General features: G+C 40.0%; 1 protein-coding gene across 2 annotated transcripts in view; it reads left to right on the top strand.

Annotated features, from left to right (window-relative positions):
- The first annotated feature begins 14,748 nt into the window (after window positions 1–14,748).
- dab1a (DAB adaptor protein 1a) overlaps window positions 14,749–26,121 on the top strand; it is a 680,143-nt gene continuing 668,770 nt past the window's right edge. The window contains exon 1 of one of the 2 annotated variants that reach the window (XM_072574204.1): window positions 14,749–14,921. The gene's annotated coding sequence lies outside the window, so the exon portion shown is untranslated. Of the gene's footprint in view, window positions 14,922–15,053; window positions 15,079–26,121 lie in introns of those variants that run through there. The other variant, XM_072574205.1, reaches the window with a different exon arrangement.

The raw sequence follows: 26,121 nt of genomic DNA, 5'->3' as shown, positions 1-26,121 counted from the left end.
TTTATGATAGCGAAGTAAAGGTTATTCTGTGTATTTTGTTTTGTTTCACCACAGAGTTCTGCCGAAGGCTGACGTGAATTTTCTCCATATTTAGGTGTTTTTGCAATCAATTTTCCAAAATTGATTATTTTTAAAAATCAATTTCTTCACATTTCTAAATAGTGATTAGATTTCCTAGTGAATAGGGTGGATGGACAGTGGTTTTCAGGACTTTGAGTTATGCTTGTGCCCAATTTCGGCATGGTATAGCACACTTTGATATGGTAAAACATGACAGCAGCTCTTGGTAGCCTCATGTTTTATTTTTGAAAACTCATGCACACAATTTCCTGTAATGAAAGAATAACCCAGTATGCATTCTGTTCACCATAAACTGATAACAGAAACATGTTAGCTTATCTACCTCTGTGGTAACCATAGAACTGGCTCATACTTTGTATGTTTGTCCGGACCCAACCTTTATTACAATTCCCTGAGAGACCAGCCAAGTGTGACTCATCCTCCACCTTAATAGCATTTGATCCAATATACTTCAGAACTCACTCTGTGCTGGCTGAACCACTAGGTCACTGAGTTTTTTATGTGTAAGGGATCTTCTCAGCTTCTTGCTTACCCAGCTGTTTGAGAGACTTGCAGTTCTGACACAACAACCAAGTTCTTCAATTTTCTAAAAATTATTTCCAAAAAACCCATCATTTTTGCAGTCAATCATGTTATTGCCTTCTAGCCAATATTTCCGTACACCAATTCAATATCACTTTCTGAATATATTAAAATATTCTTCCCTTATTTCTTAAACTTACAATACCTGTATGATTCTCATGCTGTCAAAAGCAACAAGAGGAGTACATTTTACCTCAGGAGTCATTCTGCACAGGGGTCAACATGAGACAATATGATGATTGCTTGATAATTGAGTTGCTAGACAACTGGCCCGTGCATTTATGATGGCAAGCTAACAATTTGAAGATCTAAACAAAACTAGTAATGTCCTATCCCACTTGAAAATTTAGAATCATATTCAATTCAATAATATTACAGGTAATGTGTTTGACAGTTCTACTGAATATCAATGAGAGTTTATGGCACAGTGCAAGAGCATCGTGATGATTTTCTTTTCCCCCTCTTGGTCCTGTACTGGCTTGCTTTGATTCCTTCCCTTTGAATTTACATTTGTCTCTCCCTTATTCTCGGGTGAGGTTTTTGTTCAGCACAGTACTCTTATTCTTATTTATCTTCCTTTTTTTGTTTAAGGTGGAAGCTTACAGTGTTTTGGTCGAAAACTATTTCTTAGTTTTCATTCTGATAATAAATAAGAGGACATGTCTTTTTTGGCCAGGACATTGTTTTAATATCACTGATTCTGTTCAGTTCACATTTTTTTTGTCAGCGGTGGGGTGATGGTAGTGACAGTTTGGGAGAGTGGAAGGAACTTTGTTCTAGTGGTGCCACTTCAAAGTGATTTTACGTAGACTGTGTAGAAACACTGGGGGCAGAAATGCATGGTGTTCCTTATTAATATCAGTGATTATTAATATCAAAGCTGTTGGAGCTTGTAGGCAGCAACATGCGATGTTGCATATCCCCAGGGTTTGTCTGTAATCAGTGCGGTGTTGCTTCAAATGATGACATGAGGGGCAAGAAATTCATTTTCCCTTCTGTCTGAGCATAAGAGCCATGAGTTATGGAATGTCCAAGACTGAGCTGAGTAAGAGACAAAATTGGTCTACCCATCTCATTTCCATGATGGTGACACAGGATGAAATGGTTGCACACTCTGATCTACATTATACCTGTGGCCTCTCCCCACAGCAAGAGGGCTCATCAATGCTGATTCTCCCTGACGTGATCCAAGCAGTGTGCTCCTTTTAAAGTTCACTGCCAGTTTAAGGGAGTCAGCACATCTGTAGTGATGCATGGCCTGATGTCGAGGATGCTCTTGACACCATATAGAGTTCAGAATGGGAGACCAGGGAGTAAAGTGTTTCCCAGGGGAAGAAAGAAGCCCTCCAGGGTCAGCTCAAGGAGCATGTTGCCCAAGAAGCTTACAGCCTGGAGTGTGGCTAGAAATGACCTCTCATAGGTGGTCAAGGTCAGTGCGTGCATTCTCACATTATATCTCATGCCCATCATACCTCTCACTAGTTCAACATTCTATACCTTCATCACTCACCTAACAAACACTCATGACTCACACCTAACAATATATTGCACCTCACTCACACATACGCAGCACCTCACCCACATGGCTCTGGCTCCACATCACCATCTCCCAGCCAACTTCCCTCAGCTATTCAGTTATGGTGGGCACATCATTGAAGGACTGACACAGTCAGTGACACTATGCCCATCCCTTGCAGGAGAAGATTGCCCATAACAGAAACTTTCAGGGGAAGGCTCCATGATTCCATCTTCTGAGGTCTTGGGAGGAGATAATGGTACACATTATGGGCTTTGAAGTAATGCAACTCAAAGTCTTGGCTGTCCACAATAATTGTAAGTGACAACCTTATGCCCCTTTACAATTCCCTCCTCCTCATCTTCCTGAAATGTGACATTGTTTGGCAACTGATGTGGCCATAAAGTCCTTTCTTCCTTGCTTCCATCTTTCCCAGTTTTTGTATCACAGAAACCCTCTCCTTCATCTTTGTACATTTTCAGATGGCAAATAATTACTGATTAGACGATCACAGCAGAGTGAGGATGCACAACATTGAAAAAGAAACATCATCATGTGACTTTACAGTGAAAGGATATCAACACTTCACATGCCCTAGAAGCTAGCATAGAATTGGTAGCTACATACAGAGAGTCATTAGGCATGACTGGACTACTGCCAGGGCAGGGAGAAGGGGTAGCTGGTGTATTAGCTCCTTGGAGGAAAAGATTGCAGAGAGATCTGCTTAGGGTATGTAGATGAAGTCTTTGAGGCAGCATATAGGAGAATGCCGATAACCATTTAGATGGAGCTGCTTGAGACCTTGGTAGGATTGTTAGATAGTCGCCTATCACTTTTCAGGAGTTTGGAGAACTCGAGTCTGCATGAGTTCTTAAAGCCAAGTGACCTTTAAATTAATAATTGTAAAGATAGGGTACTTCTGAGGTAGGTAGTGATGTCATTGTGCTCTCAGTGGTCATGTGTTAGAGATTCAGGAAGCAGTTGCCTTGTAAAAGGTCAGTCTTTGTTTTAAAGTTTGTTAACAAGATAGGGGTGTGTCTAGCTAGGTCAGCATTTACTGGCCATCCACAGAGTCAGTAACTTTGCCATGGGTCTCAAGTTATATATAGACCAGAGCAGGTAAGGATGGTAGATTTCCTTCCCTAAAGGACATTAGTGAACGAGATGAGATTTTACAACCATCAGCAATGGTCAACTCAGCATTAGGCCAACTCTTTATTCCAGACTTTTTTTTAATTGTATTCAATTATTGTGAAATTCAAATTTCACCATCTGCCACTGTGAGATTCAAATTCCAAAATGTTCGTCTGGTTTCTAAATTGATAATCCAGTGACATTACACCCTCCCACCACCTCCCCTCCCAATGCTTCTGAGAGGACTTGAATTCTCAATGCTTGGATCTACTGGAATTCTCATCATTGTTACTTGTGGTATTAGCAATGGTGCCCTCCAGTGAGACTATGTTGTAGATGCGACAATGTCAATTATTGCCACAGTTTGAAGTTGGGGTAGTTTGTAGTTGCAATCATTTCTTTGAGTCTCTGTGTAGTCCTAAATGTGTAGCTTGATGCCTAAGTGTTATCTGTACAGAGATATCTGTGATGAGATGCTGCAGCATATGGAAGCAAAATGAATAAGACCTGTATAGGGCAGAAAAGTGTTTAATTTAGAAAAATGTGAGGTTCTGTATTTTGCAAAGACAAATCCAGGTAGGATATATACACTTAATAATAAGTTCCTGGAGAGTATTGCCAAGAAAGAGCGCATGTTCATAGTTCCTTGAAAGTGGAGTCTCAGATAGATAGGATACTGAAGAAGGTGACTGGCATGCTCTTCTTTATTGGTCAGAACATTGAGTATAGGAATTGGGAGATCACATTGCGGCTGTGCCACCTTTGGAATACTGCATGCTATTCTGGTCTCCCTGTTATAAGAAGAATGTTGTGAAATGTGAAAGGGTTCAGAAAAGATTTACAGGGATGTTGCCAGGGTTGGAGGAATTGAGCTATAGAAAGAGACTGAACAGGTTGTGACTATTTGCCCTGGGGATTCAGAGGCTGAGGGGCGACCTTATAGAGGTTTATAAAATCATGAGGGGATTGGATAGGGTGAATAGAAAAGGTCTTTTCCCTGGGGTGGGTCAGTCCAAAACTAGTAGGCATAGGTTTAAGGTGGGAGGTGAAAGATTTAAAAGGGTCCTAAGGGGCAATTTTTTCATGCAGAGGGTGGTGCATGTATGGGATGAGCTGCCAGAGGAAGTGGTGGACACTGGTACAATTACAACATTTAAAAGGCATCTGGATGGGTATACAAATAGGAAGGATTTAGAGGGATATGGGCCAAATGCTGGCAAACGGGTCTAGATTTATTTAGGATGAGTTGGACTGAAGAGTCTGTTTCCATGCTGTGCATCTCTATATCTCTTTGGAAATGAGTTATGCTGACACCATTGCCTCTCATACTAAAATATCTTTAGTCTTTCCTTGGCTTCTGTGTCCAAATGTGTTGGTGTCAATGAATTGGTCAATGACATTTGGAGCCTTAGGATTGCCAGGAATTACAGACCCCTCAGTTCCATGGTAAATTTGTTTTCCTTTAAAGGACTTCATATTGCTGAATCTAGCAGCCCTGCCCCTCTCAAACTGAGATATTTATCCTGTCCACTCAGGGTGGGGTCACAGCCATTATATTCCCTCTTCCATATTTTCAGTTCATATGTTGGTGAGGCCCTGAACTTCCTCTAAATGCCATAGGATTCACATCCCCCCAGGTCCCAACTGAATCCACCTCATCTCCTTTCCACCCAGCCCCTGGCATATAAGGTGCCTATGCTAAGTATGGATATACAATGTCCTCTGCTCTCTCCTGAGGCCAGGATGTTCCTGACTGTAGGTGAACTTCCCATCAGCATTATTCCATTCTCTTCCATAATAATTTACTGTTTACCTCTTTATAAATGCAGGTTCTCCCCATTACAACTCTCTTCCCCTTCCCTCTGGTCTCAGCCCCCAGTGCTGGTGAATTGGTTCCCTAGTCTCCTTCCCTTTCCCCTTTGGTAAGTTAAGAATCAAATTATTCGGGCATTATTAAGGCACTTAACAAGCTGTAAATCCCCTCATTAGTAACTCACTGCTGCCTGATGAGAACATTGCCTCACCACTTGGCAAATGTAAGAAAGTTGCAATGGATTGTTCCCAGTGTCAACAGAGACCTTGCTGGACTGGTCATAACTCATGTTGTTCAAGCTCCTATAAAGTTCTGCCCAATGTTTCAGGTTAGGTTACCTGATGTCTGAGATTATTGTCTAACAACAACAATAATAACAACTTTCCTTTGTTCTTGGTATCTATCCAGGTTGGAGAGATTTTTGCCGGATTCCTTATTTTACTAGGGCTCTGTGGTGCCAATGCTTGTTAAATGGTCAAATGCTGCCTTGATAGTTAAGACAATTACATTCATCTTTGAAAATAAACTCTTTTGTCCCTGTTTGAATCAAGGTTATAATGATGTCTAAAACTGGTTCTGAAATAAAATAAATCTGAGGGTAAGGGGTAGCAAATTTACAGCAGAGTTGAGGAGAAACTAAATCTCCCAAAGTGCAGTGAATGCTGGGACGGTAAGTAAATTTAAGGAGGAGTTAGACAGATTTTTAATTGGTAATGAGTTGAAAGGATTGGAGAGAAGACAGGAAAATGGGGTTGAGCAACATATCAATCATGATCAAATGGCGGAGCAGATTCAATGGGCCGAATGGCTTGGTTCCAATCCTATATCTTATGAACTTATGAGCTCTGGAGAGCAGATTAATGGTGAGTAAGAAGAGTTTACTATCACAATGGATGAAACTTTCCATCATTTTGATTGCAGTTATTGCTAATGTGATGATTCAATAGATTAGATGTGTCTTGCTTTTTGTGGACAGGTCACTCTGGGTTATTTTCCACATTTTTATCTCAGTGTTAATGTTGTCGCTGGTAGTAGCAGTTTGACTAAAAGTGTCGTTAGATTTGGAGAACTCTAAAGTCAGAATGCTATCAGGGCCCATAGCTTTTGCTGCATACAATGTGTTCAATCATTTCCCAACACTGTATGTTGTGAATCAAATTGTCTGAATGCTGGCATCTGTGATTGTGATCAGGAGTAGACCACGATGTATCATCCACTCTACATGTCTGAATGAAAATGGTTTTGAATGATTCAGCCTTGTCCTCTCTTAACATTAAAACTCCTTTCTCCTTAATTCTCAGCTGGGTCATAATTTGGAGACAAGAATAAACGTACATGAGAACTTGTTGTCTGTGCCATTCAGTTGTGATTTCTGGTAGGCTGAACAAAAATTAAGATGACAGTAATCACAATGCATGTCTACAAGCTAGACTGTGTCAGCCTCCAGGATGATGAGTAGCATGGACTGCAGTGGGATAATTAGGAGAGAGACATTTGAGAAGATTAAGGAAATCTAAGACAGGTAATATCTGTAATTGGGAAAGAAAAAATGTATTACATATTACTATCCTCTACATAATTCATTTAAAGACAAGCTAGGAGGCTGAGAATTATAAAGCAAGTAATATGGTGAGCTGGAGTAAGAGATATAGTGAATTTAGCTTGTTAAAGTGGTTTCAGGGCTCTGCATGCAAGAATTGCTGATAAGGGAGATGGGTAGTTATAATGCCAAAACATAATGTCTGTAAGTTTCTAATGCATGATCCGAAATCAGTGTCCGTCTGAACCAAAAAACATTGCAAAGGATACATTACTTTTAGATAGTGAACAGTGAATTGGTATCCAGGATTCAAAATGAAGGAAAAAGAGCATGGTTAGTGTCTCACTTTGCTCATCTTGGCTAGATTGCTGAGAAAGTAGCACTTGGTACTGTTGTCACTTCCCCCACATAGTATGAGAAATGTTCCGGGTAGATATACTGCCCCAGGTCATAATTATGAAACTTTGGTTTCATTTTCTTTGCCTTTGTGCCAAGATGATCTGGCTTCTTTGCCTGCATGTATTTTATAGAAGGAACTTTTCAAAAATGACAGAATAAGACATTGCAATCAAGCTGACAATCACATGTCAGAGCCAAGCACAGTTCCTGGTTTACCTGTTGCTCCAATGCATTGTTGTGATATTTATCTGTGAAAGGCCTTACAGAGGCTGCATGATTACATGCAATTTACATGAGATTTATACTAATCACTATCCTAAATTACATTGAGAAACTTTGTATGAAAATCTCTTCAAATCTTCATTGGAGAACAAGAAAATGCATTTAAATAACATCTTTAATTTTAAAAAGTGCATTATAAGAGGGTTATAAAATCTAATTTGACACAACCATTTCATAGTGATGGAAAAGTGATAAAATTCATCACGTGTAAATTCCCCCAAATAACTTTCCCTCCAGAATGCGAGAGAATTTCCATGGAAATATTGTGATTCCACACCATTACTTTTGTGTTTACACCATTTATCTCTTCATTTTCCATTGAAATTGCAGTGGGAAATAGTATGAGATCACAATGAAATTACTTGTCACTATCTCAATTAGAGATAGGTAAATATAAATTTAAAGGTTGTAAATATGTAACATAAAACAAACAAATATAATAATGTATTGTGGGTAATAACTTCTAATTTTGATTTTCATTGATACTGGTTCAATATTTGGACAAAGCTACTAAGCTAGAATGAAACAGAGAAGAAATTTGCAATCTTCCCCTCAGATCACTCATGATCTAATTGAAGGCCTGATGGGCTGAATGGCCTCATCATTTTCCTGTATTTCTGTTATTCACTTTTGGAAAGAGTTACAGTTTATGCCATTTTTAGTTATGTAGTTATTACTGTTAATTAAATATTTCATTTTGGCATTTTCTGCAGCGATAAACTCTAACAAAATGATTACAGACTTCATCATGCAACTATGACAACCCCTTAGCCTGGCTCAAGTTCAACTTTCAACACACTTGAGAGCTGATAGTTCTTTTCTTTAAAACGATTGCACAGATCAGGTTCAGCTTTCCTTTCATCGTTCCACTAGCTGATTTTATGAACATTAAAAATGTATTATTTTTCACTGCTGTGTTTATTAAAGAATCCACTGTAGTGATGTACAATAAATAACTAATAGATTCATTTTTGTGTCGGCTTTTGGCAGTATGGCTGCTGACATCAAGTAGTCTGAAAATAACTGGGTTAAGAGATAACGAATATGACAGACTAATGAAACTTTTAGCAGTTTCCTCGAAGTCATTGCATACATATTTCTGTTTCTATTAACACGAATAATACATTTAACTTGCACTGAAATTGGTGCAACCATTGAAAATTTTTACCAGCAGGGTTTAGAATAATAGGAGGATTGCAGCAAAACCCCTCGATCGGGAAATACAAGAACAAGGTGAGAACTAATGCAGATTGCACATTGAGCTTTGTTCAACTTACCACCTCTAGATTAAACTAAATAGCAAATCAGAGAAGTTAATACAACTTTATTGAAAATAAATGTTACTGGCTCTGTATCTAGCTTTCTTTCTCTCATTTGCTAAATATATCTCGTAACTCACATGAATCCTCCTTTTCCTTTTGTTCATACAATTGCTAGTTCACCTGAAGAAACTGATGAGATTGTTGGGTTTTCCTCCAGATCTTAGAATCTTGATATTCTAAAGAGCGTGCTTCTCTAACTTTATTCAATTGAACCGCTCTAACAAACTTCTAGTTTAATCTTTATTGACTGTTCTGTAATTCAGTGGTCGGTTCTCCTTTGAATCGTCCTTCCTTATTTTTCTGAAAGTCTGATTACATTAACACACAGCCTGTGAGTTTTCCCAGGGTCATCTTTTCTGCTCTTCTGATGTAACTATTTTAGAAGTATGGTTGAAAGCTAATTTACCTACAAAGAAATTTCCATTGCACTTTCGGTGAAGGTACAGTGAAGAACAGGAGGTTTCTAAGGAAATTAATCTCTCTCAGTTCTTCTTCCTTGCAAATCTTCATTATATTATCCTGTGTATTCCACTTTTCCCTCACAGTCCATGGATCCAATTGAGTTTATAGCACAGAAGGAGATCATTTTGTCCATTAGTTCTAGGCACTTCTTTTCTGGAACAATCCAAAACTGTGACCACCCTCATAGCATTGTATTTTACTCACGTAATATTTACTCAGTTTTCCCTTAAAAGGTACAATGATTTGTGCCTCAACTATTTTCTATGTTAAAGCATTCAAGCGTTGAAGCTCTGACCCTAAAGGTGTTTCTCCTAATTGTTTTCTTCACTGATGTTCCTTTCTCCCTTTTTGCACAGAAAGAAGATTTTGAGGGTTAAAAAAATCATTTCACACTATTTATTTTATACTGTAACATTGCTTTCACACTCTAATTTCACATTGTAATCTGCCTCACCTGAATTGGTGTGTTTGATGCTATGTCAGTTCAGGCAAATGTTTAGTAATGCTGCCTGCTTGAAATAGGTGTTCAGCTCCTCAAACGAACAAACAGGATCCTACACTGGTAGGCCAGACCCTGAGTGCAGACCCTGAATGGAGTGTGCTTTTACTCTCCCTTTTAGTAATTTCAACAATTGAATGATGCTGGACGTTGCTCAAGAAAATAGTCTGGGAAATCTTCAGATTTTGTTTTGTTGGACCTGGGAGAAACAGAAGTACAGGAGTACAGAACTGCCAACTTCCTGCTGGTTGTCCACCTGTTCCAAAATTTTGGAAGGTCTCAGTATAGGCAGCCAGAGTGCTTGTTGGGAATATTCAGAGGCCAAAAAAAAATCTGCAGACAATATTCAAAAGATGATGTCAACATCCCTTATAGCTTTGCTTGTATTTTTCACTAATTTCTAATCCCATCCACAACAATGGATGCTTCATGTACTGGTGTAACCATTTCTAATAATAGATAAAAATATTATTAGCCACTTCAAATGAAAATGCTGGCAAGTTTGTAAGGACAGCGCTGAAAATGTGTTGCTGGAAAAGCACAGCAGGTCAGGCAGCATCCAAGGAACAGGAGAAGCGACGTTTTGGGCATGAGCCCTTCTTCAGGAAGGCTCATGCCCGAAACGTCGATTCACCTGTTCCTTGGATGCTGCCTGACCTGCTGTGCTTTTCCAGCAGCACATTTTCAGCTCTGATCTCCAGCATCAGCAGTCCTCACTTTCTCCTCGAAGTCTGTAAGGACAGTCAGCTTGTGTTATATTTTAACTTGTTACTCAAACTGGTCCAAACTTTGGAACATTCAACCTTCTGAGGGGCTTTTGACAATACAGACACTTTCTCAAGAGGGGTTCTTTTGGGCAGATTGATTAGCTCAGTTGGCTGAGCAGCTGGTTTGCAATGCCATGGGATGGCAGCAGTGTGGGTTCAATTCCTGTACCACCTGAGATTACCAGGAAGGACTCTCCATCTCAACCTCTCCCCTTGCCTGAGGTATGGTGACCCTCAGGTTAAAGACCCACCAGTTGTCTCCCTCTCTAATGAGAGAGCAGCCCTGTGATCTGGTAAGACTATGGTAACTTTCTTGTATCTTACATTGGCGATTACAGTTTAGCAAGGAAAGGATGTCTGCCTTCCTGTTGCTAACTTGCAGCACTGTCTCAGGAAATTTGAACTCTGGTTGAAAGGATGTTGCTTGTTGCTCCAGAATATGGGTGTGCTTTATCCAACATTAACAGGATACCATCCCTTTAAAGTCTGGCCATTTTTAAGTAACAGCTTCCTGATGAATTTTCTGCCTCCTAATCGTTGAGCTGCCTATAGGAATTGTGGTTAGTGCTGGCAGTTTACCAATTGTGTTTAAATTAGACTTGGCCTTGGAAACAAGATAGGACCCTTGCCAACTGCATTAGGCAGGTGGAGCAGATGGCTGGCCCATCACTTGCCTGATTTACACTACACACAAAGATTGCCCCCATACTGTCTTAAATTGCATGATAGTCCAACCACCACAGGAACCAAACTGTTAATTAGAGGACAGTTAATTACACCTCTTTTGTAACCAGTTAATGACCTATTATTGCCTCAAACCGGCTCTCAGTTAAGGCATTAGATAAGCGACTTAAATCTTTCAACACTGAAATGAAGTAAATGATATTAAATATAAAATCAAAGTATAGTAAAATAAATTAAAATGTTAACAATTCTGACCCAATCATTCCTGCTGAGGCTAATATTCTACATTTTTCTAGTCTCTCAAAATCCATGTGCCTACAGCTCAAATCTGGATTGATACCAAAACCTGTAGCGTAGCCTTTGAATCTAATTGATTCCTGCCCAGAACCTTAACGCTATGCAATAGCTTGTGGCCCATACTGATAGTCCCTGAAAATGGGTGTGGGGAGTGTGATGAATTCTTTCCCCTGCAACCAGTCGACGTAACACAAGCAGTTTCTTGCTCATTACCAGCAATATCCACGCTGTTGATCAGCTACACTCGTCAGCAGGGGAGTCACAAATGTAACCATCTTGTATAACGCAAAGCTCGCCTGCTGTTGTAAGAGGGAGCCACATTTTGGCTGGAGATGATGTTGGAAGTCTTTTTGATTGCTGAATTTGACTTGGTGTGATGAATCTATGAGATTTATATAAATGCATTTTGATATCTTTTACTGTGAGTTTGGGTTCTTGAAATTCTAAAAATTAAAGATATGAATTTTCTGCGTGTTTGGAGTTAACAATTAAAATTTAAAGAAAACTACAATATCCACACTTCTAACTGAGCAGAAATTACCCAGGGAGCTACCCAGAAGCTTACTGGGAGAATGTTCCAGACTTTGACTTCTATTTGTCTGTGCTGGGAAGTTGTTTGAGAGAGAAGTGTGTATCAAGATCTGGAGTGGTAAGAAGTCTGCTGAGCAACATGTGCTAAACACATTCCAAAGAAAAGGGGGTTAAAATAATTAAATTAACAGAGAATAAGAAATTATTACCAATCCCAGATCAGAGTGTTAGGCTACATTTGGTGGCAAAGAAGTGAAGGTTTTTGATATTTTCTAAATAAAAGAAGAAGATTAATTAAAGCTACTTCAGGAATAAGGTAAAAACAATGACTGCAGATGCTGAAAACCAAATACTGGATTAGTGGTGCTGGAAGAGCACAGCAGTTCAGGCAACGAGCTCGGTGGATGCTGCCTGAACTGCTGTGCTCTTCCAGCACCACTAATCCAGTACTTCAGGAATAGTCTAGCACTGGAAGAAAAGTAAGCCCTGGGCATAATAATTAAGGAAGTTATCTACAGTTCCTGTAGATAGGTTGAAATTTTACTTCAAGCCTCTCAAAGTTTTAAAAAGAAGCCTTTTTCCTTTGGAAATGAGAGCAACTGGGTCATGCTAGATTTACACCACTAGGTAGTCTTAGAACTGCAATCATGTTTCTTAGTTCAAATTTTGTGAGAAGATTTGTAGCTCGGGTGCCCGTTGTTATGGTTCTGTTCGCCGAGCTGGGAATTTGTGTTGCAGACATTTCGTCCCCTGTCTAGGTGACATCCTCAGTGCTTGGGAGCCTCCTGTGTAGCGCTTCTGTGATCTTTCCTGCGGCATTTAAATGGTTTGAATCTGCCGCTTCCGGTTGTCAGTTCCAGCTGTCCGTTGCAGTGGTCGGTATATTGGGTCCAGGTCGATGTGCTTATTGATTGAATCTGAACTAATCCAGGCAGTTGGATTGTATTGCATCATATTCTTTACTTGTAGGTGGTGAAAAGACATTGGGGACTCAGGAGATGAACCACCTGCTACAGATTTCGCAGCCTCTGACCTGCTCTAGTTGCTACTGTATTCGTGTGGATAGTCTAGTTCAACGTCTGGTCAATGATCACCACTTCCACTTATAGTGATAAATTTGGTGATGTTAATGCCACAAGGAAATTGTCAGACTTGTACTTTCCTGCCACTTTATGTATGAAAGTTACTTGCCACTCATTAGCCCAAATCTGAATGTTATCCAGGTCCTGTTCTGTGAGTCACAAACAGTTCAATATCTGAGGAATTATGAATATAGCTAAAGGCATTATAATCATCATTATACATCCTCACTTCTGCCTTCATGAAGGTAATTGATGATACAGCTAAAGAAATTGCAAACACTCCATCCTTGCCTTACGCCTTCATTTGTTAAATCTGCTATCATTGCGAATGGAGTTGCCCATGGCACCTCCTCCACTAATTAGTACACCATCTTTCATGACAGTATGTGGCAGAACTGTAGACATTCGTCCTGATCTGTTTGTTGCAGGATAACTTTGCTTTGTCTAAAGTAAGCTACTTGCTGTTAAAATATGTATGGTGTCCTGTGTAATGACTTTATCAAGCTGGCACTTTATTTCTCGATACACTTGGGCTTGCTTCTAGCATACTACAAGTTCTTTATTAACCAGTTTGGACATCTGACTTTACAATGCCAATGTGCTACATTTCTCCTGAGTAAGCTTACTTTGTTTTAAAAAAAGGTGATATTGCTCATTTACGCAAAATGACAAATATCTCACCCTTTTTTGTTGTGGATCACGTACCAAGCGTAATGCTATCTGTATAATCTATTTTGTTTTAGGCAGACCACTGGCTAAAGCACGTGTGATAATTTTCCCAGACATTGCATGGAAAATGACAGCAAAATCTGAAAGTATGGCGTCTACATTCAGGCTGCTCTTGGTTTTTCGATTTTCTTGGAACAGTAGGTCAATTCTTGCTCGTTCTCTGGATTAGCTTGAATGCATTTAACTGGCTTAGGAGAATGGTGACGGGTGAGAGAAAACCAGAGGTGACTCTGACTTAGGCTGCTTTCCATATCTACACATGCACTCTTCAGACTGGACAGTGATCATTGTCAAGAACCCTGGCTGATTGTTCCTCCTTAACCAAGAAGGACTTAGCTGATTTTAATGCTCCAAGGGCTGCTGAGACTGATAACAGATGAGAGAATCAAGATTGTGATACCTCTGTATCACAGCAGGCAGGGTACTTACACACTAAGCCAGCTTGAGAGTGACTGATTGTATTGTTTTTTATATATATAAACACCATATGGTCTTTTTGAACAACTCAGAGATGATTGACAGGTTTGCTTTTTGTTAATTAAATTAAATAAAGTCTGTGTAGGCTAATTAAGATAAATACAGCAAATATTTGAATTAACCTTCTGAGTACTGCAAGACTCTGAGCACATGCTCATCTATCCTTCCACTTATGTATGTGCTAATAAATTTCTACATGCCTTATGAAACAAGGCCAGTAATAAAAATGTGGAATCTCAAAATATTCTGGAATTTGTAAAATGATAAAACTGTTTTGTATAGTTCACAATAGTTTATTCTTAGAGCAGAATATAACAGGCAAGGGTTAATACTTTTGGAGCAGGACAGATATTTTATTTTACAGATCATTGGATAATTGAATGAAAATTATGTTATAAATAGCCTAAGATGAATCTAAAGAAGAAATATGGTGCACTATCTCGTGGGTTTATAGTGCTTATAGAAACGCCTGAAGCTTCTGGGCATTTTATTAGGAGGAGTGTGGTAGTGATGTATAAGGTATGGAAGATGTGGCCTGCTGACTGCTGTGTTCCATAGGTATTCAGACTCAGCTGCTGAGGTTTTTTACAGTGGAAAGAAAATAAATTTTGTCACTGCTGAAGGACCTACAGGCTTGCAAAATCTTGCAGCGAATCCCCAAGAGGAGACTGTTCATTGGAAAGTGGAGAGTGTGTGCAGGATGGGAGAGCAGCACACGTTCAAGGTAGGGTGTCTTTTCATTGCTGTGATGAAGGAGCTCTGATTGTTGGGTGAAGGAAGAGAGAGAGAGCGAGGCTTTCAGTGTCGTCTGTCATTCAGGTCATGCTAAAATGTCAGGTCATCTGGAATCCGTTTATGCAATGTGAATGCATTTAGCAAAGGTTCTGAGTTTTCTTTATTCTGGAGAATTGTGTTATCACTGACTTGTATTATAGATTTCCGAAGGCAAGTTTAATGCTGGGTTAGGCTGAAACAGGCTGTGTGTAAATCACTGGCTGTATGTGAATATATTACTGTTGCATATTAGTGAACACAAAACAAAAGATTTGAGAAAATTATGAAAAATTAAATGATTCACATATGGTAGTTGGGGAATATATGTTGCATATTCTTAATTATTATCCTGTTACTGAAACATGATTACTGAATTTGATGAATCTGTTTTGCAGTTGGCCTGTTCTAAGAGATTGTGTTTTTGATTCATGGCTTTCAGAATCTGTGACACAGTTGCTAACAGGTTACTATTTTGTTTTCCAAATGTTGTATTTAATGTAGATGCAGAGGGTCCGGGTAGTGGTGATTGTAATGAAAGCTACTCTTACAGATTGGCTGGTAGGTGTGTCTCAACTGCTGTGCGATTAAGAAAATGACATGATGCAGCACATTGCATTACAAATCAATACAGCGTTGACAGCTTTTGCCAGCCCTTGCAGGGCAACCAAAAGGGCCTGGCCAGTAATAAGGAAAAGGTTTAATAAGGAAAACTGTGAAACAAATTGAAGAAATTTATGCAGCTTTATTCAGTTAGTGTGTTCTACAATGAGGCTATGATTTATACACTTTCATCATAAGTGGTTGAGGCATGTACATTCTCCAAGAATTGCATTGAGCACCCTAACTTTTAAAAAAATGTTATTGTTCTTTGCATTGTTCTTGTCTAATTTCTTTATTACATTTTATCAGTCTTGTGAATCAAACTCATTTATTTATTGTATATCTAGTGATAGAACAAAATGTTGGTGAGTGATAGGTCAACAGCCAGTTGATATCTATAAAAAAAGAAAATCCTTTTGGATTTCCATTGGATACCAACACTAGAATGTAAAATTATACTTAATGTACAAGATACAAATGATGTATACATTATTATCTTTTGTCTTTTATGTAAAATTTTCTAAAGTGCAGCTGAAAAATTCCTAAGGATTTACATTTTTTCACTTTCTTTCTCAGTAGATTGCAGTTGTCATGACATGGAGTCTTTCAGCCAATCAAGAGCTGGGAGGCAGTTAGAGTTAGGGATAGAGAATGGTCTACAATTGTCATAATTGTTACTGGTTGGTAGGATAAATATTCTGTCTCTTACTCTAAAACAGTCTAGCCCATCACAAGATGATGATTTGCCCAACATGTCAACTAATAAATGATAAAGCTGGTTGGATGATGGATAGTGCTTGGAATATCAGGGTACTTAACCATTTAATTAGGAGTCTATCATGTTTCATGGATTTGTAAGTTTTGCTTTGTGAAGTATTTTACCCTAATGTACAAGTGATACCTTACCCAGTCTAGTACAAGTACCAGCGTCATTGCAACCTAAATTACAGCCCAACTCGGATTCTGAGTACATGCTTTGTATTAGGTATGTCATTGTTTAATCTTAGTATGGGAAGGATTGTGTACTAGACTTGATGTAAGATCATTATTTCGGTCATGAATTGTTAGTAGTTAAACTTGGAGTGGGAAATAGAGTCTCCTCATAGACGCTGGTGCTCTAGAGTAAAACATAATCAAGTTTAACATCCCATTCAAGAACAAAGCCAGTCAGAAAATTATGCAAGCTGATACTATTACAAAGAAAGTTAGATTTGCAGAAGCTGCAGATAAGTCTAAATGATTGGAGTAAATCTAAATTTGAAGTCAGAACTCCTTGTGAGTTTACTGTTTTTAGATTCCTTTCACTAACTTCCTGCAAAACAGCTGGAGGTTCTTTCAGCTGGAACACCAATGCTCAAAATCCTCAAGTTGCACTTACCTGAAGCAGACAGTGGGTGGCATCAGAAACCTAAATAGATCATCTGAAATAATTAAACAGATGTGTTGACCTAATTCTGATCTACAGAAATCTTCAAGTGATACGAACTGTGATTCTTAGTTGCAGGAGGGACTTGGCAGTAGCAGAGTAAATAGAAAACGTCAGAAAATTCAGCATGATTCTTCCCTACCTTTGTAACATAGAATGAACTGCTTGAAACTTTTCATGGTTTTTCAGTTAAGACTAAAGTTGAGGAGGTTTCTTGAATCTAATCAAACTGGGCTACAAAGGTACATGGTCATTACTATCTATGAATAATCAGCTAATTGAAATTAAAATGAATGGTGAAACTGAACGTTTATCACAATTTTATTTTTAGTTCAAACAAGCAGTTTTGAGTTGGATATTTTACTGCATTGTTTAAAGGATCACTAAACAATAATTTGGAGGCAGTTAAGCCCGTCCAGCAGGGAATTACCAGGTTTTGATAGATCAGTTTTACAACTTACTCCATTTTTATTTTCCATTTTGTGTTTGTTTAACAATGAATCCTTACTTCTGTTGTGTCTCCCCTTATTAAGATACGTCCTATCAAAATCATTGCTTTTGATGTAATATGGCTGTGATTGTTAAATTGATTGCAGTCTATTCACACAGCACACAATCCCCCAAAAGCATCTATCCATGTCTAGATCCATATCCATGGATCTATTTCTTTTAACAAATGAACATTCACCAAGATAACCTCCTACGTTTCTTCAAGTAATATCAGGTGATATTTTATACTCATTTGGATAGGCAGACAAAACTCAGATAAGTCCCTCATTTGAAAATTAACAATTTTGATAAAATAACATTGAATACCAGCTTTCAATAATATTCTCAGGTTTTTATAGTGAGAGCTGAACCTCCTGGCCTGACTCAGGTGAGTGCTACTGAGCCAAACTGACAGCGACTTCATCTCTTGTGAATACAATTGAATGATGAAATTACATTATTTGTGATGTCATTGTTAACAACCAAGAGTAATTAAGGTTCATGCAAAAAAATTACATTGAAACAAATAATAATACTTTCTATATTCACTTATGGGATTGGGCATTGCTCTCCAGTTATAGTAGAAAGTAGTGGTCAGCTGCCTTCTTGAACTGTTGCAGTCCACATCCTGCAGGTAAATCCACAATGCTGACTTTAGGAGGGAATTTCAAGATTTTGAACCAGTAACAATGAAGGCAGAACCTCCAATTTCAGTGAACATTCTGGAAGGGAAAAATAAAGCCAACATGTACTCATCCACCTGTTTCTAACTTCTATTTTACAGAAAATGCTTGATGCAAAGATAGATTAAATTATGTCACTATTGCATTTGTCACTGGAACTGATTCTTGAGGGAGGACAGAGAATTAGGGCTTGGAGGAACTCTTAAAACAAATTAGCGTTACCTACAAATACTATGTGTAAAATCTCACGTCTGAACTGTACAATTCGAAAGCAACTGTGGTTTAGTGGGCTGCACTCTCGCCTTCAAGAAAGTTAGGTTTTTGGGTTTCATTCCAGGGACATGAATATAATAAATCTAGGCTGACACTCCAGTGCAATACAGAGGTGCTGCATTGTTGGATGACAAATTAAACTGTGGCCCATTTATCGTCTCTGGTGGATGTAAAATGTCTCATGGTGTTATTCTGCAGATAAAGAAGGGAAAATCCCTGGTGTCCTAACCTATTCCTCAATCAACATCAGTGAAACAGATTATGTGATCATTATCACATTGCTGCTTATAAGATCTTGCTATTCACAACTTAGTTTTTTTAAAATTTTCTACTGTATAACAGTGAGTTTTCATTTCAAAAGTGTATTGGCTGTAAACTGTTTTGGAATGTCCTGAAATAGTGAATGGTGCTACATAAGTACAGGGTTGTTTTGTATCAATGGCTTGTTTTGTTTCGAATATGCTTTCCATAGTGCAAGTGAATATGTAGTCACTGCTTCACTTTTTCCATTTAAGAAGGTACTGGCTTCATTAAAAAATGTATTTACCAGTTGTAAAACATGTTGCCATTCTCACAATGATAAAATAGTGCACTTCAGTGTGACTTATGAAACAATGTATTTTTGAAAATAATACATTTTTCAAATGGTTTTATGAGAATGGAACTTTTAAAAATCTGCATCTTTGATATAACTGAAATACTGCCCCTTCAGCTTTGTCATGAAATGTAAGAACTGCTATTACAACCGGGAACCTGTTTTACAAAGGTTACCCTGCACCAGTGTCCAACTAAATTGTATCACTTCCACATAGTTAAACAATAACATAGCTGAAACATCCAGGCTCAATTACTATACAGTGACATTAATTTGGTTTCTTCTTGCTATTGGTGTTTGTAATATCTTCAAACAATATCCTCTGATTAAGCTCTGTTTAAACAAAAATATTTTTAAAAATCAATAGAAGTAGAAGCAGCAATGTAGAAGATAATCATATTTAGAATGTTAATGAATGATCTGATCAAAGTCTTCAAAATAATCACAGGAAAATCAGGGTGGACAAAGATAAACTATTTCCACTGGTTGGAGATTTTAGAACGATTCTAGAACAATTTCCAGAACTAACTAGCTTGTAAATTAGGGATAGATCATTCAGGAGAGATTTTAGAAATCTCTTCACACAAAGGGGAAAAAAATCCAATAACACGTACTCATCCACCTGTTTCTTTAGGGTGCTTTAGGTTTGGAACTATCTTCTATAAAAGGCAGTTGATGCTAGTTCAGCTGTTAATGTTAAGTCTGACGGAGATACATTGTTGTGAAGCAGAAGTATTTAACCCAAAGGCAGGCCTATGGAGGTAGGCCACAGATCATCCATGATCCCATTGAATGGCAGAACAGGCTAAAGAAGCCGAATGGCCTCCTCCTGTTCCTATGTTTTCGATTTAATTGATAAAGCTGTAAAGATGGTGCCTTTTCAATAGAGATTGATCAATGGATTGAGGAGAGAGAGTCTGGGACTGGCATTTCTCTGTCATAATGACTTGAAATGGAAACAATCGGACCTGCCAAAGGAGCACAATAATTGGGGGAGAGATGGGGCGTTAGATCCACAATGTTGGGAAACTGTTCCCAATTAAGATGGGGGTGGGTGGCTGGGGGGTGGGGTGGTGGTGGTGGGACTGGAAAGGCCTGACGCAGGAATCCTTAATGTACTGTTTGAAACTAATCAGTCCTGCCTCCACCAGAATTCAGTGATTCTCAGACAAAATGGATTTCAAGGAGTCTCCTAGGTCTCTTGAAGAGTGACTGACTAGCAAATCCCTGTTGGGTTTATTTACAATCTCTGTACGGTTGGGGGGAGGGTGGATGACCCTCATTGACTGGCACCTGGTAGCCAGTCACATGACTCAGTATTGAGAAATGGGTATCACTGAAAGTCAATAGCTTTGCATCCAACCTGCAGCTTTCCTTCCAGATGATTCTGTCCCCATGATCTTCATCCTATACCACTCAACTATCCACAGGGATCAAGTGTGATCCTCTGGCTGGACGTCATAGTTATTGGATAGAACTCTGAAGAGGAGTCAGTGGACTTCAAACATTAACATTATTTTCTCTTCTGCACAGATGCTGCCAGACCTGGTGAGTTTCCCCAGCAATTTCTGTTGTTGTCTGATGCAGTTCTTCAGCATTTGCAGTTCTTTGTTTTATGATATCCAACAATTTGGACATGATGAAAATCTTTCAGAAGTTAAGATTTTCTCAACAGTATATCTTTTGAATTTTATTTTATATTTGTTTGAATCTTTATCACCAGGAATAGTCTCAGTTAAACAGGCAAATGAAGTGTTGTTTTATTTATCAGAGATTGTCAGCATTGGCTGAAGGGATGGGGACTTGAGGCTGAAGGAAAAGATTTATGGAATTGAAAATTAGGCAATTGCTCTGATAACACGGATGTATTTGGTTGGAAAATGAAGCAGTATTACATTATTAAGTGCTTAGAAATAACGACAAACAATTGGGAATATTTGTGATGGAGAGGAAGAGACTGCCTGCTAGTGATGACAGTGATAATGTCTTATCAATAATTACTTTGTTGCATCCTACTCAGGAGTCCAAAAATCTTCTCAAATCCTGGACAGAAATTAAAACTTGGATGGATGTTGGATTTGCAAAAGAATTACAAAGTATTGGGGAGGAACCAAGTGTTTTGCATAAAAGAAACAGCTTGTTGGAAGCAAATTTGGCAAATCAGGAGACACAAGAATAACAGTTCAGGTTTAACACCATAAGACCATAAGACAGAGGAGTGGAAGTAAGGCCATTCGGCCCATCGAGTCCACTCCTCCATTTAATCATGGCTGATGGGCATTTCAACTCCACTTACCCACATTCTCCCCGTAGCCCTTAATTCCTTGTGACATCAAGAATTTATCAATCTCTGCCTTGAAGACACTTAGCGTCCCAGCCTCCACTGCACTCTGCGGCAATGAATTCCAAAGGCCCACCACTCTCTGGCTGAAGAAATGTCTCCGCATTTCTGTTCTGAATTGACCCCCTCTCATTTTAAGGCTGTGCCCACGGGTCCTAGTCTCCTCGCCTAACGGAAACAATTTCTTAGCGTCCACCCTTTCCAAGCCATGTATTATCTTGTAAGTTTCTATTAGATCTCCCCTTAACCTTCTAAACTCCAATGAATACAATCCCAGGATTATCAGTCATTCCTCATATGTTAGGCCTACCATTCCAGGGATCATACGTGTGAATCTCCACTGGACACGCTCCAGTGCCAGTGTGTCCCATCTGAGGTGTGGGGCCCAAAACTGGACACAGTACTCCAAATGGGGCCTAACCAGAGCTTTATAAAGTCTCAGTAGCACATCGCTGCTTTTATATTCCAACCCTCTTGAGATAAATGACAACATTGCATTTGCTTTCTTAATCATGGATTCAACCTGCATGTTTACCTTTAGAGAATCCTCGACTAGCACTCCCAGATCCCTTTGTACTTTGGCTTTATGAATTTTCTCACCATTTAGAAAATAGACCATGCTTGTATTCTTTTTTCTAAAGTGCAAGACCTCGCATTTGCTCACATTGAACTTCATCAGCCATTTCCTGGGCCACTTTCCTAAACTGTCTAGATCCTTCTCCAGCCTCCCCACTTCCTCAGTACTACCTGCCTGTCCACCTATCTTCATATCATCGGCAAACTTCGCTAGAATGCCCCCAGTCCCTTCATCCAGATCATTAATATATAACGTGAACAGCTGCAGCCCCAACACTGAACCCTATGGGACACCGCTTGTCACCGGTTGCCATTCTGAAAAAGAACCTCTTATCCCAACTCTCTTCCTTCTGTCAGACAGCCAATCCTCAATCCATGCCAGTAGCTCACCTCGAACTCCATGGGCCCTCACCTTACTCAGCAGCCTCCCATGTGGCACCTTATCAAAGGCCTGTTGGAAGTCTAGATAGACCACATCCACTGGGTTTCCCTGGTCTAACCTACTTGTCACCTCTTCAAAGAATTCTAACAGGTTTGTCAGGCATGACCTCCCCTTACTAAATCCATGTTGACTTGTTCTAATCCGATCCTGCTCTTCCAAGAATTTAGAAACCTCATCCTTAATGATGTATTCTAGAATTTTACCAACAACTGAGGTTAGGCTAACTGGCCTATAATTTTCCATCTTTTGTCTTGATCCTTTCTTGAACAATGGGGTTACAACAGTGGTCTTCCAATCATCCAGGACTTTCCCTGACTCCAGTGACTTTTGAAAGATCTCAACCAACACCTACGCTATTTCCTCAGCCACCTCCCTCAGGATGTAGCCCATCGGGGCAAGGAGATTTGTCAATTTTAAGACCTTTTAGCTTTTCTAGCACTATCTCTTTTGTAATGGCAACCATACTCAACTCAGCCCCTTGACTGCCTTTAATTGTTGGGATATTATTCATGTCTTCCACTGTGAAGACTGACGCAAAGTACTTATTAAGTTCTCCAGCTATTTCCTTATCTCCCATCACCAGGCTTCCAGCATCAGTTTGAAGTGGCCCAATGTCTACTTTTGCCAGTTGTTTGTTTCTTATGTATTGAAAGAAACTTTTACTATCATTTCTAATATTACTGGCTAGCCTACCTTCATATTTGATCCTCTCCTTCCTTATTTCTCTCTTTGTTATCCTCTGTTTGTTTTTGTAGCCTTCCCAATCTTCTGATTACCCAGTGCTTTTGGCCACTTTATAGGATCTCTCTTTTTCTTTGATACATTTCCTGACTTCCTTTGTCAGCCATGGCTGTCTAATCCCTCCCTGGATAATCTTTCTTTTCTTGGGGATGAACCTCTGTACAGTGTCCTCAATTATACCCACAAACTCCTGCCATTTTTGTTCTACTGTCTTCCCCGCTAGGCTCTGCTTCCAGTCGATTTTCGTCAGTTCCTTTCTCATGCCCTCGTAATTACCTTTATTTAACTGTAACACCATTACATCCGAATTTGCCTTCTCTCTTTCAAACTGCAGACTGAACTCTACCATATTATGATCCCTTACTTTAAGATCTTTTATAAAGTCTGGTTCATTACATAGGACTAGGTTCAAAATAGCCTGCTCCCTTGTGGGTTCCATGACAAGCTGTTCCAAAAAGCCATCCTGTAAGTATTCCAAGAATTCCCTTTCTATGGATCCACTGGCAACATTGTTTACCCAGTCCACCTGCATATTGAAGTCCCCCCTGTGATCACCATGACCTTGCCTTTCTGACATGCCTTTTCTATTTCCCAGTACATGTTGCGCCTCTGGTCCTGACCACTGTTAGGAGGTCTGTACATAACTCCCATTATGGTTGTTTTGCCTTTGTGGTTCCTCAATTCCACCCACACAGACTCCACATCATCTGACCCTATGTCATTCAGTGCCATAGATTTAATTTTGTTCTTGGATTAGTGGTGCTGGAAGAGCACAGCAGTTCAGACAGCATCCAAGGAGCTTCGAAATCGATGTTTCGGGCAAAAGCCCTTCATCAGGAATAAAGGCAGTGAGCCTGAAGCGTGGAGAGATAAGCTAAAGGAGGGTGGGGATGGGGAGAAAGTAGCATAGAGTACAATGGGTGAGTAGGGGAGGGGATGAAGGTGATAGGTCAGGGAGGAGAGGGTGGAGTGGATAGGTAGAAAAGGAGATAGGCAGGTAGGACAAGTCCGGACAAGTCATGGGGACAGTGCTGAGCTGGAAGTTTGGAACTAGGGTGAGGTGGGGGAAGGGGAAATGAGGAAACTGTTGAAGTCCACATTGATGCCCTGGGGTTGAAGTGTTCCGAGGCGGAAGATGAGGCGTTCTTCCTCCAGGCGTCTGGTGGTGAGGGAGTGGCTGTGAAGGAGGCCCAGGGCCTCCATGTCCTCGGCAGAGTGGGAGGGGGAGTTGAAATATTGGGCCACGGGGCGGTGTGGTTGATTGGTGCGGGTGTCCCGGAGATGTTCCCCTAAAGCGCTCTGCAAGTGGATGTGCAAGTAAAACTTTGATAGATGTGGAAGGCTCCTTTAGGGTCTTGGATAGAGGTGAGGGAGGAGGTGTGGGCGCAGGTTTTACAGTTCCTGCGGTGGCAGGGGAAAGTGCCAGGACGGGAGGGTGGGTTGTAGGGGAGTATGGACCTGACCAGGTAGTCACGGAGAGAACGGTCTTTGCAGAAGGCGGAAAGGGGTGGGGAGGGAAATATATCCCTGGTGGTGGGGTTTGCTTGGAGGTGGCAGAAATGTTGGCGGATAATTTGGTTTATGCGAAGGTTGGTAGAGTGGAAGGTGAGCACCTTGGATGCTGCCTGAACTGCTGTGCTATTCCAGCACCACTAATCCAGAATCTGGTTTCCAGCATCTGCAGTCATTGTTTTTACCTCGTTAATTTTGTTCTTAACTAACAAGGCCACCCTGCCCCCTCTGCCCACCTCCCTGTCTTTTCCATAAGTTGTAAATCCTTGGATGTTTAACTGCCAGTCCTGAACCCCCTGCAACCATGTCTCTGTGATGCCTACCACATAATCATTCATGATGATCTGTGCCGTTAGTTCATCTACTTTGTTACGAAGGCTATGAGCATTCAGGTAAAGTGCCTTAATGCTAACATTCTTATCATTAGAGATATTGGAAGTCATAAGATGTCCTAAGTTATCCTTCCTTTTTGTTGCATTCCTAATCTGCCTCAAGGTTAAATCCACCTGCATACATGCTATCCTCCTGCTTATCTTTCCATTTAACTCCATACTCCCTGTTGCTTTTATTTTCCCTTCCCCCCAACTCAAAAGTTTAAAGTCCTACTGACCACCCTATTTATCCTCTTTGCTAGAACATTGGTACCAGATCGGTTCAGGTGGAGACCGTCCCAACGGTACAGATCCCCCAGTTCCAAAATTGATGCCAATGCCCCATGAAATGGAATCCCTCTTTCCCACACCAATCCCTTAGCTACATGTTTACTTCCCTAATTTTCTTATCCCTATGCCAATTGGCACATGGCTCGGGCAGTAATCCAGAGATTATGACCCTTGAGGACCTGTACTTCAATTTCCTTCCTAGTGCTTGATAATCCCCAAACAGGTCCTCCACCCTAGCTTTGCCTATGTTGTTAGTCCCAACGTGGACCACAACAACTGGATCCTCCCCCTCCCGCTCCAATATCCTTTCAAGCCGGTCAGAGATGTCCCGCACCCTGGCACCGGGCAGGCAACACACCATGCGAGACTCCCGATCCGGCTTGCATAGGATATTATCTGTCCCCCTAATTATAGAATTCCGTATAACCACTACTTGTCTTTTTGCTCCCCCATCTTGAATGGCCTTCTGCACCATGGTGCCGTGGTCAGCTGGCTCATCCTGTCCACAGCCCTTTTCCTCATCCGTATCAGGAGCAAGAATCTCTAATAAGTGAATAAGGCCAAAAATTGGTATGAAACTTTAAAAAATGCTTCAGGGCATTTGTAAGGAATAAAAATAATAACTAGTTTTGTTTTTATTTGTAAAGAGAATTGACAGAGGCTGATAAAATTACAACACCTAAGAGGAATCTGAATGGATATATGGATAGGAAGGGTTTAGAGGGAGGTGGGCTAAATGCTGGCAAATGGGACAAGATTAATTTAGGATATTTGCTCGGCATGGAAGAGTTGGACTGAAAGGTCTATTTC

This window comes from Chiloscyllium punctatum, chromosome 7 (assembly GCF_047496795.1).
Source record: "Chiloscyllium punctatum isolate Juve2018m chromosome 7, sChiPun1.3, whole genome shotgun sequence".
Lineage (NCBI taxonomy): Eukaryota > Metazoa > Chordata > Chondrichthyes > Orectolobiformes > Hemiscylliidae > Chiloscyllium > Chiloscyllium punctatum.
Note: the sequence above shows the minus strand (reverse complement) of the source record. Positions and strands in the feature narration are given on the sequence as shown.